This window comes from Triticum dicoccoides, chromosome 3A (assembly GCF_002162155.2).
Source record: "Triticum dicoccoides isolate Atlit2015 ecotype Zavitan chromosome 3A, WEW_v2.0, whole genome shotgun sequence".
Taxonomy (NCBI): domain Eukaryota; kingdom Viridiplantae; phylum Streptophyta; class Magnoliopsida; order Poales; family Poaceae; genus Triticum; species Triticum dicoccoides.
In genome coordinates, this window is record NC_041384.1 from 763,060,417 (window position 1) to 763,075,618 (window position 15,202).

Here is a 15,202-nt window from a genome sequence, read left to right on the forward strand (position 1 = left end):
TCTTTTTCAAACCAAAGTTTTTTTTGTTTTGTTACTTTCGGCAATCCATTTTTGTTTTTAGTATGATTTACTGAAAAAAGTCCAAGCATTTCTCGCACCAATGAAGAAATTCAAGCATGTCATGAAGCACTCAACAAGAAAAGGCATCATGTGAAGAAGATCAAGAAGGACAAGGTCACAAAATACACAAGCATCTAGGGGTGACTACAAGGAGGTCAATAAGAACAGTTTTATTTCCATGCACATTGCCAATCCATATACAAGAAAGGAATAAAAAGTACTCTCTCTGTGTAGTGTCAAAAATCGTCTTATATTATGGGACGGAGGGAGTAATTCCTGACTTTTGGAATAGGATCCAATAGAAAGTTTATCATGAGGTGATGAAAGGGCACAAGACTAAACTTTATGACCAAAAGTGTGTCAACCCCCGAGCTCTGACGGACGAAAATTGGAAGTAACTGGAAAACAAAAAGAACCCCAAAAAATTGGAAACCAAGAAAAACCAAAAATCCAGAGAAAAAAAAACCGCCCCAGTGCGTGGAATAAAAAAATGTTCATGACATTATAGAAAATGTTTCCGCGTTTAAAAAATATGTTCATCATGCCTTAAGAAAATATTTTTACAATGATAAATAATGTTCATGTAATTTAGAAAAATGTTGCGTGCACTTTAAAAAAATGTCTATGACATTAAAATAGTGTTCAAGAACTTTTCAAATGCTTGCACATTTACAAAATGTTCATGGAAAAATGTTCAATGTGTTACAAGAAAAGTTTACCGTGCATATAAAAAAAAGCTACAATGTAAATTTGGCAAATGTTCAAACATGTATTCAGAAAAATGTTCACCGTCTATTAAAAAATGTTCAACCTTTATGTGAAAATATTCAGCCTATATACTTGAAATGTACACCTTGATTTTCTTAAAAAAAAATCTGACTATAAAAAACAGAAAATACCAAAGAAGAAAGAAATAAAAAATAAAAATTGAATCCAAATAAATTCAAAATGAAAAGGAAAGAATTCTGGAAGTAACAACGGAAAAAAGGATGGAAAACTATAGAGAAAAACACAACCGTGGAAGGCTCTAAAACCAGCTTGCAGTGTTCCATAGATGGGTGTGCCGCATGTTGCGAGTCCTACTGAGGCTCACCTACAGGGAGCTCGTGTTGGCCCTGTCCAGTAACCGCGCGCTACTCGTCATGTTTTTTTTTTCGTTTATTATACACATTGTATATATCTTTTTTATTTTCAAATTTCTTTATATTTCATAATATTTTACACGTACACACACACACGTGTATAGAAAATGTGTGTGTGTGCGTGTATGTGTGTGATTAACATTTATTATACACATAATATTTTACACATACACACACACATAATATTTTAAATTCTACACGAAGTATATGGAAAATGTTAATCACGCACTCAATTTTTTTAGGCGTGTATAGAAAATGCTAATCATGTGTATGGATTTTTTTGTAAATTAATAAATATCAAACGTTTAAAAAATCAACATGCATTAAAATAATGGCATAATTCTAAAAAATGTAAGTTATATTCATGGAAAAGGTTCACAGTTTTAAAGAATGTGTTCGTGACATTTTCGTGAAAATATATACGTAATGTTAAAAAAAGTTTAGTACCACTAAAAAATGTGCATGAAATTATAAAGAGATATTCTAGCAAATCAAAACAGGTTCGTGACCTTTTAAGAAAATCTTTACAAAATGTAAAGAAACGTTCGTGCAGGATAATTTTTTCCCGTTAACAAAAGGTAGGTGGCATTATAAAGAAATATGCACATGTTTCAAATAATTACATGAAAGTTTAAAAAATGCTTGTACAATGTAAAAAATGGTTGTTGCCATTAAAATTGTACTATGTGTATTTAGGAAATGGTAATCTTACCTTATCTTTACCTTATTTATTTACTAATAAACCATCGATTGCAGTTGGTCGTCCGTCGTTACTACTTTTGCAAAAAAGTACCTGTAGTTTCGGGTATTCAACCCGCAGTCCTTTTTAAAGTGGTAAATATAAGAAAATGTTTTGTTCTTGCAAAAGAGACCCTGTAGTTTTGGGTATTCAACCCGTGGACCGAGCAGACTGAAAAAAAACAACCACACACGGAGGACGGGCTCACCTCCTCTCCCTCTCGCCCACGATGTCCTCGCCGCCGCCACCACCCATGCCGTCCACTTCCGGTGAGCTCCGGCGCCACGCACCATGCCCCTGAGCTCCCAACGGTCCTCTCCTCGCTCCCCTCTAGCCAGATTCTCTGCTCCCGGCCTCTACCGCCCGCTCGCAACCCCATCCCCATGGCTAGGGTTTCAGGCAGGGCTTCGCCGGCGTCAAGGGCATCTTCACGAAGATGTGAAGGACGCCATGGACCTGCAGCTCCTCATGGTTTTATCATGTTCCTATCTCATCCGCTCCCTTTCCCGTCCCTTCCCCATCTCGGTTCCTTCCCTTCTTGCGCAGGTCAGCGGGGAGGAACCCTAGCCGGCAGCACCTCCTCACCTTGGATGACGCCTCTGCTGCGCCAAGATAGGGCAAGCAACCCCATCTGCTCTCAATCTCTCCCATTAGCACAAGTCCAGTTTTTTTGAACAAAATTCTGCTACTACACGAACAAGTCCATGAATAGATCTATTTTTATTTGTGAATTGATATCCTTCCAAACACAAACAGTGTATATATGTGCTGTTTTTATTTTTGTACCCTTTTCATTTTTGTGCTTTTATATGTAAGCTCATAAAATAGTTATACTGAAAATGACATGTAAGTTCTTACTGTGGGAGTATGACGACATGAAATTCTAACTGAATTCTTTTCAGCTGGAAAACGCCTTCCTACAAAAAGGAAATAAATTATTCAATTCTTGGTTCCACATAGTCCTAATTGCTTACAGTTTTATCTCTGTTCAATCTATCTTACTGAATTTCTGAACAACCAGGGTTGCTAGCATGCTGTGTGGTGGATTTGTTTTTCTGAAATTGTTTCACGGCTATTTGAGTGCTTTTGTTCATTCTGTTCATCAGTTCTTTCTGGTGTAGTGACTCAAGAAGTGATTCTTCTGCAAAGTGATGTGCTCTCAATCGAGCCAGGCTCCAGGAAAGGTGACCAAGTGGTGTGTGTTTACCTAGCCGAGCATAATCTGAACGACTCCAACTGTTGTGTACAAATCCAGCTATGCAAGTGCAAGTAAAACTACGGTGGTTGTTGCATTCACAAGCTGAGTACAAGGCAGGCTGACTACTAGGAGCCAGTATGACAAGTCTACAAAGATCTCCAGTACTGACAAGGCTCAGTCTGTACAAGGTAAAGATCATAGTGTACTTCACCCCTTGATTATTTCTGAAATAAGATGTTTTTCAGTGGATTAATATGTGAGCTGAGAGTGTGCCGGTTCCCTTTTGTGCTAATCTGAATTACATGTGGCTGGTTGGTTAATTGTTGTCCATGTGGTTTCCAGGATTTTCGTATGTTTGTAAGCTTGTCATTATTCTTATTTTCCAGACTAGATCTGACTGCGGGTATAAAACTTTCTTATTTACTTGATTTGCTACTCATGCAGGGGGTGTCTCAGTCTGGTTTGCCGTAGGTCTTCATCGCTATGTTGAATCACATGCTCCTTATAGTCTAATGCAAGTTGCTCATATTCAGAAAATTGGTTACTCTTGAATGAGGAAATAAGGTGCTGATATAAGCATTAACATTAGAGTTCACAATCAGGAACTAACTAAAGCATTAACATTGTATAGACTGTATACATTAAAACAATCAGTGCCGATGCTAATTTCAGCCTTTTATTTCTGGAGTCAAGGGATAACCTTTATTTGAATGGTTATATTTTTATTTCAATTGGAAACAATCTTGATGCACCATTGAAGTTATTTAATAAGAACTATCAACTACTCCTTTTCTATTTTTGCATATTAATGGCCCCAGGTACTCAACTGAGGAACACACCATGCCACTTCGAATCAATATTATCACCATGTATGGAAGATACTAGGAACCATGACTTTCTGATGAATATTCTTATGCCATAGAAGTTTCTCACTTATATAAATTAAATTTAACTCACAGTATAGAATGCACTTAGTAAAATAAAAAAGATCAGAACAAAAGTAGAAATTTTCCCCAAACAATTATGTTTACACTTCTCCTACTGTTTAGAGGTTGGTTTAGTTTTACCCTGTCAAGAAAAAATCATATATAGTTCTCCAGAATTGGCCTGGCTTATCACATTGCGAAGATCCACACTGTGGTAGTTCCCTTTGTAAACATGTACTTTCAATCGTGGTGATATTTTTCAACCTAGATGTACCACATCATGCAAGTTAGATAAAGAATACAAATAAGAAATAACTGGGCCATATTAATGGTGGTTTCACTCTAAATAGGACTAAGCATAAGCTTGTAAAATAAAGAGCACATTAGTTGATTCTCTACATATAATATCACTGCATATTACATTCAGGTTGTATAAGACTGAATTTGTTTTTTCTGTTCGGTTCCGCAGATGTCAGTGTGAATTGGTCACTGCTTTCGGAAAGTGTAGGTCAGTGGGTTACATTTTAGAAGATAACACAATATTGGTGATGCCTTATGGACACATCGCTGTTAAGGATAATGCTTTTGCATTGAGTATTGACATTTCTGGTTGGTATAATGCAACACAGTGGAATCTCTTTGTAACATTGCAACTAAATATCTTGCATGCAATTCAAGGTGTACAGTGATGTCGAGTGCACCGGGTTTGCAGAGCTGCCCCAAGTGCAAGCTCTACATTGACAGAGTGGATGCTTGCACCTTGCGCCTGCAGGTAACTATTGGTTCCCCAAGTCTCCTTCCTACGTGTGGGCACTGTATTTGGTACTTGTGTGGATCCACAATTTCTAGGTTGTAGAAACTGCAGGACTACATGGTGATTTGTCAATGATCTTAAGTTGGCCGACTCTACTACATGGAAAGAATTAATTATGCAAATCCAAACTATTTCTGTATAAAGACTGGATACTACTGTTAATACTGATTTGGTTAATAACATTTAGCTCATGCAACTCTAATGCCAGTTTGGCCATCACTATCAAAAGTAACACCTATACAAGCTCTATTAGTAAACATCACAATTCATGAGTGTTGTTTGACATCACATTAGCGAGCTCCTCGCTCTTGTGATCCTGTGTTATGGAGTCATAACCATTTTCAGTTATTTTCATGCCAACACATTCGATGTTTTCTGTTTAATGTTAAATCATAACCATTAATTAGTCCATCAATGTCTTTTAGTATGTGTTTTCACTGCAAAAGCTTAACCATTGCAGTTTCCTGTGTGCAGAAGCTTGTAGACAATTTTGTTAACTGATTTCTGTGATTTGTTTTCTGTATGCAGCCCCCACTTATGTGGATGGTTCGGCATATCCATATAAGCTTTGTCTTGCAATGATGGTCCAAAGTTTCAAAAAATATATTATATGAAGTTTCAAATTACTTTTTAAAAGTTTGATGCATCTCAAGGACAGTTAGTGGTTGTGTCCCGTATCTAAGCAGCACACAATTGTTGAAGGGTCATGACAGAATCAGAATTTCCAGCATTCCTTTTCCAAGGTAGCATAGATTCGGGAACTTATTCATCAGACTAATTAGAGAATATTTTTACTAATCTGGGCCGGATAACGTGGCGGCTCGAGTGACTAGGGGCGGCGTGGCTGCTAGATGCAGAACAGCGGTGGATGCTGGAGCTTGAAGGGTCCAGATCCGTGCGCGGTAGGGGTTGGGGAGGCGGATCCAGAGATGGGCGACGAGGAAAGGGTCGCTGGTGACGACGAGGAAGGCCGGAGCGCGTCTTCCCAGGTGGATCCATGGCATCCGCGACTCCTGGGCATAAAGGAGACATGGAGGTGAGGGACAGAAGGAGGCGCGGTGCGGCGACCTTACGTATTGAAAGTTCACTTCACAAATCTGGATAACTAGCTGTAACCCCCTTCTCATATCCTTGCACAGGTAAGCAACAAAGTTTGTTTTGGTGATTTTTGCCTTCTTTGATTGATACTTTTGAAGCATCAATGGGTCTCATTTGTTTGTCAATTCGTCAGTTTACTGTAGCCTATATAGCTGTTGCCGACAGTAGACTATATTTGATTGACAAGCAACACATCATGCACTCCTACATACATGGATTCTGTTTGTACTTGACAGCAACAGACTACTCCAATGTATGAATATGTTTGTTTAAAAATGGCAGAATATGTATGAATATTAACTTCATACATGGAGTAAATTCGTAAAAGATATATGGGATGAGTTTACTGATAAAAAAAGAATACAGAATGCCTGAATGACCCCGATGTACCGAGCTCTCACCGCCATATAGCTAGCACAAGAGCTTAAAAGCAAAGTGCCTCATACATGTTCCAAGATAAACTACTCCTAGAACATAGCTACAAATATAATGCATCAGCAACGTTGTCTGCTACTCTGCTTCACGTACAGCGTCATTGCACATTCAGTTAGGTACGTGCAGGACCTTGCAACATTCAGTCAAGCAAGTAGCCGCTGCTGTTGGAACGCCGTTGTGTGGGCAGTGCTGAAGCAGTCGGCTCGTCCTCGGATTAGAGCAGCGCCGAGGGCCCATCTTTTTTTATTTGTACTATAACAATATGAAGTTTGTATTTTAACAATCTTTGATTATTTTACATGTATTATGTCCAGCTTGCTGTTGCGAGTCCTTGTTTATTCTTGTGACGAATTTAACTATGATTTTCAGCTCATGCTGCAGTGGTCAATATTAAGATGAAGATAGAAAGATTTTTAACAGTAAAATAAAAGGAGAAGTTCTAATAAAATATGCAATGCCCCGTAGCAACGCACGGGCATTTTACTAGTACTAGTAAAGCACGGACTGTTTCTGGTCCTCCGTCACGCCATTTTACAAATAAACCCCTCGGTTTTCTGTAAATCAACCCGCAATACATGTTTAAGTTACAACCGAACCGTTTTTCTCATTTTCTCAGAAAACCCCCTGACGTTTTAGACAATCAACCCACCGTCCATATTTAAGTCAGCCGAAACGTTTTTTTAGTTTTAACAGAAAACCCCTTGACGTTTCAGTTAATCAATCCAAAGTTTATGTAAAAAAAGATTATTCATATCTTTTAAACCGTAACTTAGATTTTAACATGTTATATATAAAACTTGATTAGAAAAATATGTAGAATCTAAATATGAAGTTATTTTTAGCTGTTAAATAGTTCTAAAATATAATTTTTGATGCAAACTTAATATATAGTGTACGGTCTGTTTTTTTGTACCGTCGGTGATTCGAATTGCAAATAAACATCTATTAAAACCAGAGTGAGAGAAAAAAACATCGAGAACCATGCATACACAACTATGAAAAACCTTGCGGGAAAAAAACAACATACTTTTTTATCTTATTCCAAGCGAGTGTGCGCACGTGCGCGCGCGCAAAAGGGAGAGACATTAAGACTAACCACATTCAAACGTGTTTTCATTGTGTGAGCACAGAGTCCACTGTCGGCAACACAAATATGATGCCATGTAAAACTAAAAGACGTGGGTCTATTAATGTCTTGAGTCATGGTTATTGGGTTAAGAGTGTGTGTTATTTTCTTTCCCGTTGCAATGCACGGTTTTTTTTTTCGAGCGAGTGTGTGAGTACAGAGGAAATACAAATGTGATGCCATGTGAAACTAAAAGACACGGGCCTATTAAGGTCTTGAGTCATGGTTATTGAGTTAAGAACGTGTGTTATTTTCTTTTCCGTTGCAACGCACGGGTTTTTTTGCTAGTGTGTATTCATAAATTCAGAAACATGTATATCATGTGTTAGGTTTAATCTTGACTAGGTTAATTAGCTTGATCATGTTCAAGTTCCACATGCAACGTAGAGTCCTGATGCATGCGCGTACGTGATATGAGACTGGTACGCCATGTACTAGTAGCTAGCGTGGCAGAACAAGATGGAGTTTGAGTCTAATTAGGATAGGTGGCCGTGTGTTGCATAGAGTCTGGTTTGGATTGATAGTCACGCCGTGTAGGTTCAGGAGAAGTTCTTGGGTCGGGAACGTGAAGTTGTAACCACGAGAAAACAAGAAAAGAAACAAAGAGGGAAAAAGAGAGACACGACACGTGCCTTTGGCAAAAGCTTTTGCATGCACATGTGTTCATCGTGATTTGACGTGATTGTTCCCGTGGGCGAATTCCAATATCATGAATTTGTAAAGTGTTTAAAGTGTACTCAAAAAATGTTTCATCTGTATGCTAAAAATTTATATTGTGTACAGTCATAAAGTAGATATGTGTTAAAAAGAAAAACCATTTAAAATCGACAAAAACATGAATAAAATAAAACCAATCCGAAGAATACAAAGAAAACGAAGCAAAACAATGAGAAAACCTAAAAGTATAACAAAAAAGTGAAGAAAACCAATGAAAAAACAAATAAAAATATCATGTATGGAAGGAAAAGACAAAAACCAGACAAAGTAGTGAAAAACAAAGAAAAGCTTTAGAAAGGGAAAAAAATAAAAGAAAACAGCAAGTGACCTACATCAAGGGAGCTCCTATACAGCGCTGCAGGCGCCCGTTAACGATCCGGCGCCTGCAGCGCTGCTAGCATGAGCCGGCCCACTAGCGTGCTGCCACAAATTTTGTTAATTTTTTTATGAAAATAAAAATCTGGATGAAGAAAGGTTTACAGATTTAAAGAAGAAAAGTTCATCCATTTGAAAAAATATGTTCACATCTTTCAAAAAGTTTCATAAATTTTAAAAAAGTTCATCAATTTGAAAAAAGTCCATTCAATTTTTTAAAAAGTTCGCCCAATTTAGCAAAAGTTCATTAAATTTGAAAAAAGTTCATATAAACTGAAAAAAAGTTCATACATTTTCAGGACAAATGTTCATTAAATTTCGTAAAAAGTTCATCAATCTAAAAAAAGTTCAAAGAATTTTAAAAAAAAATTGTCAACCGGCGCCTAGATGGGCCGGCCCATTTACGTACGCCACAGGCGCCAGTTAACAAAATGCACGTTAACCGGCGCCTGTGGCGCCAAATAGGAAATTCCCTACATCTTTTTTTTGTTTTTTGTTTTTTGCGGGTAGGAAATGCCCTACATCGACACACGAGCACAAGCGAGCAACTGCCCCTAGTGGGCCGGCCCGATTTGCACGCCCTTAGGTGATTCCTATTAAAAGAAACCCCTTGTGACGAGTTTGAGCATCCTGCCCATTTTCTGTATCTTTCTTCTTGAGAACAGCTAGGCTGGCGGATTTCTTATTTGATGCACTCCGTGTTAAAAAAAAAGATGCACTCTGCGTTAAACTGGCGGAGCTTCGCAGAGGTGAGCGACGTGAATAGCTCAGTGGGCCGGGGCCAATTGGCGGTTAGCATAGGTATTGCAGGCTGAAGGTTTTCTCCTGGTTGTGGGAACCTTCTAGAAGGTTTCCCCGAACTGGGATTTTATTTTCCTGTTGTTTTTTGTGGCTGGTTCTCTTTTAGTTTCCTTTCTTTTTTCTTTTTGTTTCTTTTTTATTTTCGTTTTTGATTTTATCTTTTTTGTTTCTTTCTTCTTTTTTTTCCTTTTTATTTTTATTTTTTCAAAAAATCGTCAATTTTAAAAATGTTCGGAATCAATTGTTCCCAAATTTGAAAATATGTTTGGGTTTTCAGAAAATGTTTCCAAATTTTAAAAATTGCTAGTATTTACAAAAAATGTTCCCAAATTTTAAAAAATGTTTGCATTTTCAGAAAATGTTCCTAAAGTTGAAAATCTAACATTTTTAAAAAATCGTGTTTTGAAAAAATATTCGTAAATTTCATAAAATTTTTACATTTTCCAAGATAATGTTTGCAATTTTGAAAAATGTTCAAAATTCGAAAAAATGTATGCAAAAATTAGAAAAATGTTCATATTTTTCAAAAAATTGTTTGCATTTTCAGAAAACATTCAATTTTTGAAACATTTGATATATTTTCTAAAAGTGTTTGTGCTTTCAAATAATGTTTCAAAATTTGAAAAATGTTCGTTTAAAAAAATGCATCTGCTACAGTAGTCCTACCATGTCATTTTACTCAGCTACAACATGTCCGTACGATTAGATGGTTGAATGGTTGCGCTGCTTATATGTCACCATTGTTGTTTTGGTCTGTTGGCTATCATCGCGCGCACAACTGCAAGAGGTCAAGGGTACGATTCCGAGCTAGCTTGTGCATTTTTCCTTTTTGTATTTTCGATTCCACGATACAGTGCACTACTGGGCCGGCCTAGGTCAGACATCCTCCTGTGCGTTTGCTCGATAGTATGTTGCATAACGCGACACATAGGAGGTCCCCTAGGCTGGAAGGCCCACATCAACTATAGCGCGACTAAAAGAAAATAATGACTCAAGGCCCAACTAGTTATGTGCTAATCTTCGGCCTGCATGTACTTGGGAATTTTGTTTGTTTTATCTCTCCTCTCGTGTCATATGCTTTTGTTTTCAACTTTTCATAATTTCCTTTCCTTCCCTTTTCCCACCTAATTTGCAATGTGTCCATATGATGGAAGAAAGATCAAGATAAAAAACGCTCTAATGGGCCGCCCCCGCTCCCCCATGATACGTCCATTTTGCATCATGCTTTTACATCAATATTTATTGCATTATGGTCTATTATTATACATTATGTCATAATACTTATGCCTATTCTCTTTTATTTTACAAGGTTTCCATAAAGAGGGAGAATGCCGGCAGCTGGGATTCTGGGCTGAAAAAGGAGCAAATATTAGAAACCTATTCTGCACAGCTCCAAAAGTCCTAAAACTTCACAGAAGACGTTTTCCAAATATATAAAAAATACTGAGAGCAAGAACTTCACCAGGAGGGCACACCCTGCCCACGAGGGTGGGGGGAGCGCCCTACCCCCCTGGGCGCACCCCCTACCTCGTGGGCCCCCTGGTGGCCATCTTCTGCTATATGAAGTCTTTCGATGGGAAAAAATAGCAAGCCATCTTCTCGGACGAAACTCCGCCGCCACGAGGCGGAACCAATCTAGGGCTCTGGCGGAGCTGTTCTGCCGGGGAAACTTCCCTTCCGGAGGGGGAAATCATTGCCATCGTCATCACCAACGCTCCTCTCATCGGGAGAGAGCAATCTCCATCAACATCTTCATCAGCACCATCTCCTCTCAAAACCCTAGTTCATCTCTTGTATCCAATTCTTATCTCCAAGTCCGGTATTGGTGCTAGTAGGTTGCTAGTAGTGTTAATTACTCCTTGTAGTTGATGCTAGTTGGTTTATTTGGTGGAAGATCATATGTTCAGATCCTATATGCATATTAATACCCCTCTGATTATGAACATGTTTATGCTTTGTGAGTAGTTACGTTTGTTCCTGAGGACATGGGAGAAGTCTTGCTATTAGTAGTCATGTGAATTTGGTATTCGTTCGATATTTTGATGAGATGTATGTTGTCTTTCCTCTAGTGGTGTTATGTGAACGTCGACTACATGACATTTCACCATTATTTGGGTCTAGAGGAAGGCATTGGGGAGTAATAAGTAGATGATGGGTTGCTAGAGTGACAGAAGCTTAAACCCTAGTTTATGCGTTGCTTCGTAAGGGGCTGATTTGGATCCATATGTTTCATGCTATGGTTAGGTTTACCTTAATACTTTTGTTGTAGTTGCGGATGCTTGCAATAGAGGTTAATCATAAGTGGGATGCTTGTCCAAGTAAGGACAGTACCCAAGCACCGGTCCACCCACATACCAAATTATCAAAGTACCGAACACTAATCATATGAGCGTGATGAAAACTAGCTTGAGGATATTCCCATGTGTCCTCGGGAGCGCTTTTCTCTATATAAGAGTTTGTCCAGGCTTGTCCTTTGCTACAAAAAGGATTGGGCCACCTTGCTGCACTTTATTTACTTTTGTTACTTGTTGCTCGTTACAAATTATCCTATCACAAAACTATCTGTTACCACTTATTTCAGTACTTGCAGAGAATACTTTGCTGGAAACCGCTTATCATTTCCTTCTGCTCCTCGTTGGGTTCGACACTCTTACTTATCGAAAGGACTACGATAGATCCCCTATACTTGTGGGTCATCAAGACTCTTTTCTGGCGTCGTTGTCGGGGAGTGAAGCGCCTTTGGTAGGTGGAATTTGGTAAGGAAAAATTTATATAGTGTGATGAAATTTACTATCACTTGTTACTATGGAAAGTAATCCTCTGAGGGGCTTGTTCGGGGTATCTTCACCCCGACCAGTAGAGAAAAGAGTTGATCCTCAACCTAATGAACCTACTGAAAATGAAAATGTCTGCTTTGAAATTCCTTCGGGTATGATAGAAAAACTGCTAGCTAATCCTTTTTAGGAGATGGAACAAAGCATCCTGATGAGCATCTGATATATATGGATGAAGTTTGTGAAATATTTAAGCTTGCAGGTGTACCCGGAGATGTTGTTAACAAGAAGGTCTTCCCTTTATCTTTGAAGGGAGATGCATCGACATGGTATAGGGTATGTGATGATATGGGGTCTTGGAATTACAAACGATTGAAATTGGAATTTCATCAGAAGTTTTATCCTATGCATCTTGTTCATCGTGATCGCAATTATATATATAATTTTTGGCCTCACGAAGGAGAAAGCATCGCTCAAGCTTGGGGAGGCTTAAATCAATGTTATATTCATGCCCCAATCATGAGATCTCAAGAGAAATGATTATTCAAAATTTATATGCTCGGCTTTCTGATAACAATCGCACCATACTCGATAGTTCTTGTGCTGGCTCTTTTATGATGAAGACTATTGAATTCAAATGGGATTTATTGGAAAGAATTAAACGCAACTCTGAAGATTGGGACCTCGACAAAGGTAAGGAGTCAGGTGATACATCCATTTTGCATCATGCTCTTATATCAATATTTATTGCATTATGGGCTGTTATTACACATTATGTCATAATACTTATGCCTATTCTTTCTTATTTTACAAGGTTTACATAGAGAGGGAGAATGTCGGCAGTTGGGATTCTGGGCTGGAAAAGGAGCAAATATTAGAGACCTATTCTGCACAGCTCCAAAAGTCCCGAAACTTCACGGCAGATGTTTTCCAAATATATAAAAAAATACTGAGAGCAAGAACCTCACCAGGGGGGCCACACCCTGCCCACGAGGGTGGGGCGCGCCCTACCCCCCTGGGCGCGCCCCCTACCTCGTGGGCCCCCTGGTGGCCCTCCGGTGGCCATCTTCTGCTATATGAAGTCTTTCGATGGGAAAAAATAACAAGCCATCTTCTCGGACGAAACTCCGCCGCCACGAGGCGGAACCTTGGCGGAACCAATCTAGGGCTCTGGCGGAGCTGTTCTGCCGGGGAAACTTCCCTCCCAGAGGGGGAAATCATCGCCATCGTCATCACCAACGCTCCTCTCATCGGGAGAGAGCAATCTCCATCAACATCTTCATCAGCACCATCTCATCTCAAAACCCTAGTTCATCTCTTGTATCCAATTCTTGTCTCCAAGTCCGGGATTGGTGCTAGTAGGTTGCTAGTAGTGTTAATTACTCCTTGTAGTTGATGCTAGTTGGTTTATTTGGTGGAAGATCATATGTTCAGATCCTATATGCATATTAATACCCCTCTGATTATGAACATGTTTATGCTTTGTGAGTAGTTACTTTTGTTCCTGAGGACATGGGAGAAGTCTTACTATTAGTAGTCATGTGAATTTGGTTTTCGTTCGATATTTTGATGAGATGTATGTTGTCTCTCCTCTAGTGGTGTTATGTGAACGTCGACTACATGACACTTCACCATTATTTGGGCCTAGAGGAAGGCATTGGGAAGTAATAAGTAGATGATGGGTTGCTAGAGTGACAGAAGCTTAAACCCTAGTTTATGCGTTGCTTCGTAAGGGGCTGATTTGGATCCATATGTTTCATGCTATGGTTAGGTTTACCTTAATACTTTTGTTGTAGTTGCGGATGCTTGCAATAGAGGTTAATCATAAGTGGGATGCTTGTCCAAGTAAGGACAGTACCCAAGCACCGGTCCACCCACATACCAAATTATCAAAGTACCGAACACTAATCATATGAGCGTGATGAAAACTAGCTTGACAATATTCCCATGTGTCCTCGGGAGCGCTTTTCTCTATATAAGAGTTTGTCCAGGCTTGTCCTTTGCTACAAAAAGGATTGGGCCACCTTGCTGCACTTTATTTACTTTTGTTACTTGTTGCTCGTTACAAATTATCCTATCACAAAACTATCTGTTACCACTTATTTCCGTACTTGCAGAGAATACCTTGCTGGAAACCGCTTATCATTTCCTTCTGCTCCTCGTTGGGTTCGACACTCTTACTTATCGAAAGGACTACGATAGATCCCCTATATTTGTGGGTCATCAAGACTCTTTTCTGGCGCCGTTGCCGGGGAGTGAAGCGCCTTTGGTAGGTGGAATTTGGTAAGGAAAAATTTATATAGTGTGCTGAAATTTACTGTCACTTGTTACCATGGAAGGTAATCCCCTGAGGGGCTTGTTCGAGGTATCTTCACCCCGACCAGTAGAGCAAAGAGTTGCTCCTCAACCTACTGAACCTACTGAAAATGAATATGAAAATGAAAATGCTTGCTTTGAAGTTCCTTCGGGTATGATAGAAAAACCACTAGCTAATCCTTTTTTAGGAGATGGAACAAAACATCCTGATGAACATTTGATATATGTGGATGAAGTTTGTGGATTATTTAAGCTTGCAGGTGTACCCGGAGATGTTGTTAAGAAGAAGGTCTTCCCCTTATATTTGAGGGGAGATGCACCGACATGGTATAGGCTATGTGATGATATGAGGTCTTGGAATTACAAACGATTGAAATTGGAATTTCATGAGAAGTTTTATCCTATGCATGTTGTTCATCGTGATCGCAATTATATATATAATTTTTGGCCTCGCGAAGGAGAAAGCATCGCTCAAGATTGGGGGAGGCTTAAGTCAATGTTATATTCATGCCCCAATCATGAGCTCTCAAGAGAAATGATTATTCAAAATTTTATGCTCTGCTTTCTGGTAACAATCGCACCATGCTTGATACTTCTTCTGCTGGCTCTTTTATGATGAAGACTATTGAATTCAAATGGGATTTATTGGAAAGAATTAAACGCAACTCTGAAGATTGGGAC

General features: G+C 38.9%; 1 long non-coding RNA gene across 3 annotated transcripts; it reads left to right on the forward strand.

The window, feature by feature from the left end:
- Positions 1-2,129: 2,129 nt before the first annotated feature.
- On the forward strand, positions 2,130-6,141 carry LOC119270794. 3 transcript variants are annotated; one of them, XR_005134312.1, is made up of 4 exons: positions 2,130-3,327; positions 3,584-3,703; positions 4,535-5,622; positions 5,713-6,141. It is a non-coding gene; the product is annotated as an uncharacterized LOC119270794 (long non-coding RNA). The 3 variants fall into 3 exon arrangements; XR_005134311.1 differs by having other exon boundaries at positions 4,535-4,837; positions 5,408-6,141; XR_005134310.1 differs by having other exon boundaries at positions 4,535-6,141.
- The last annotated feature ends 9,061 nt before the right edge of the window (positions 6,142-15,202 follow it).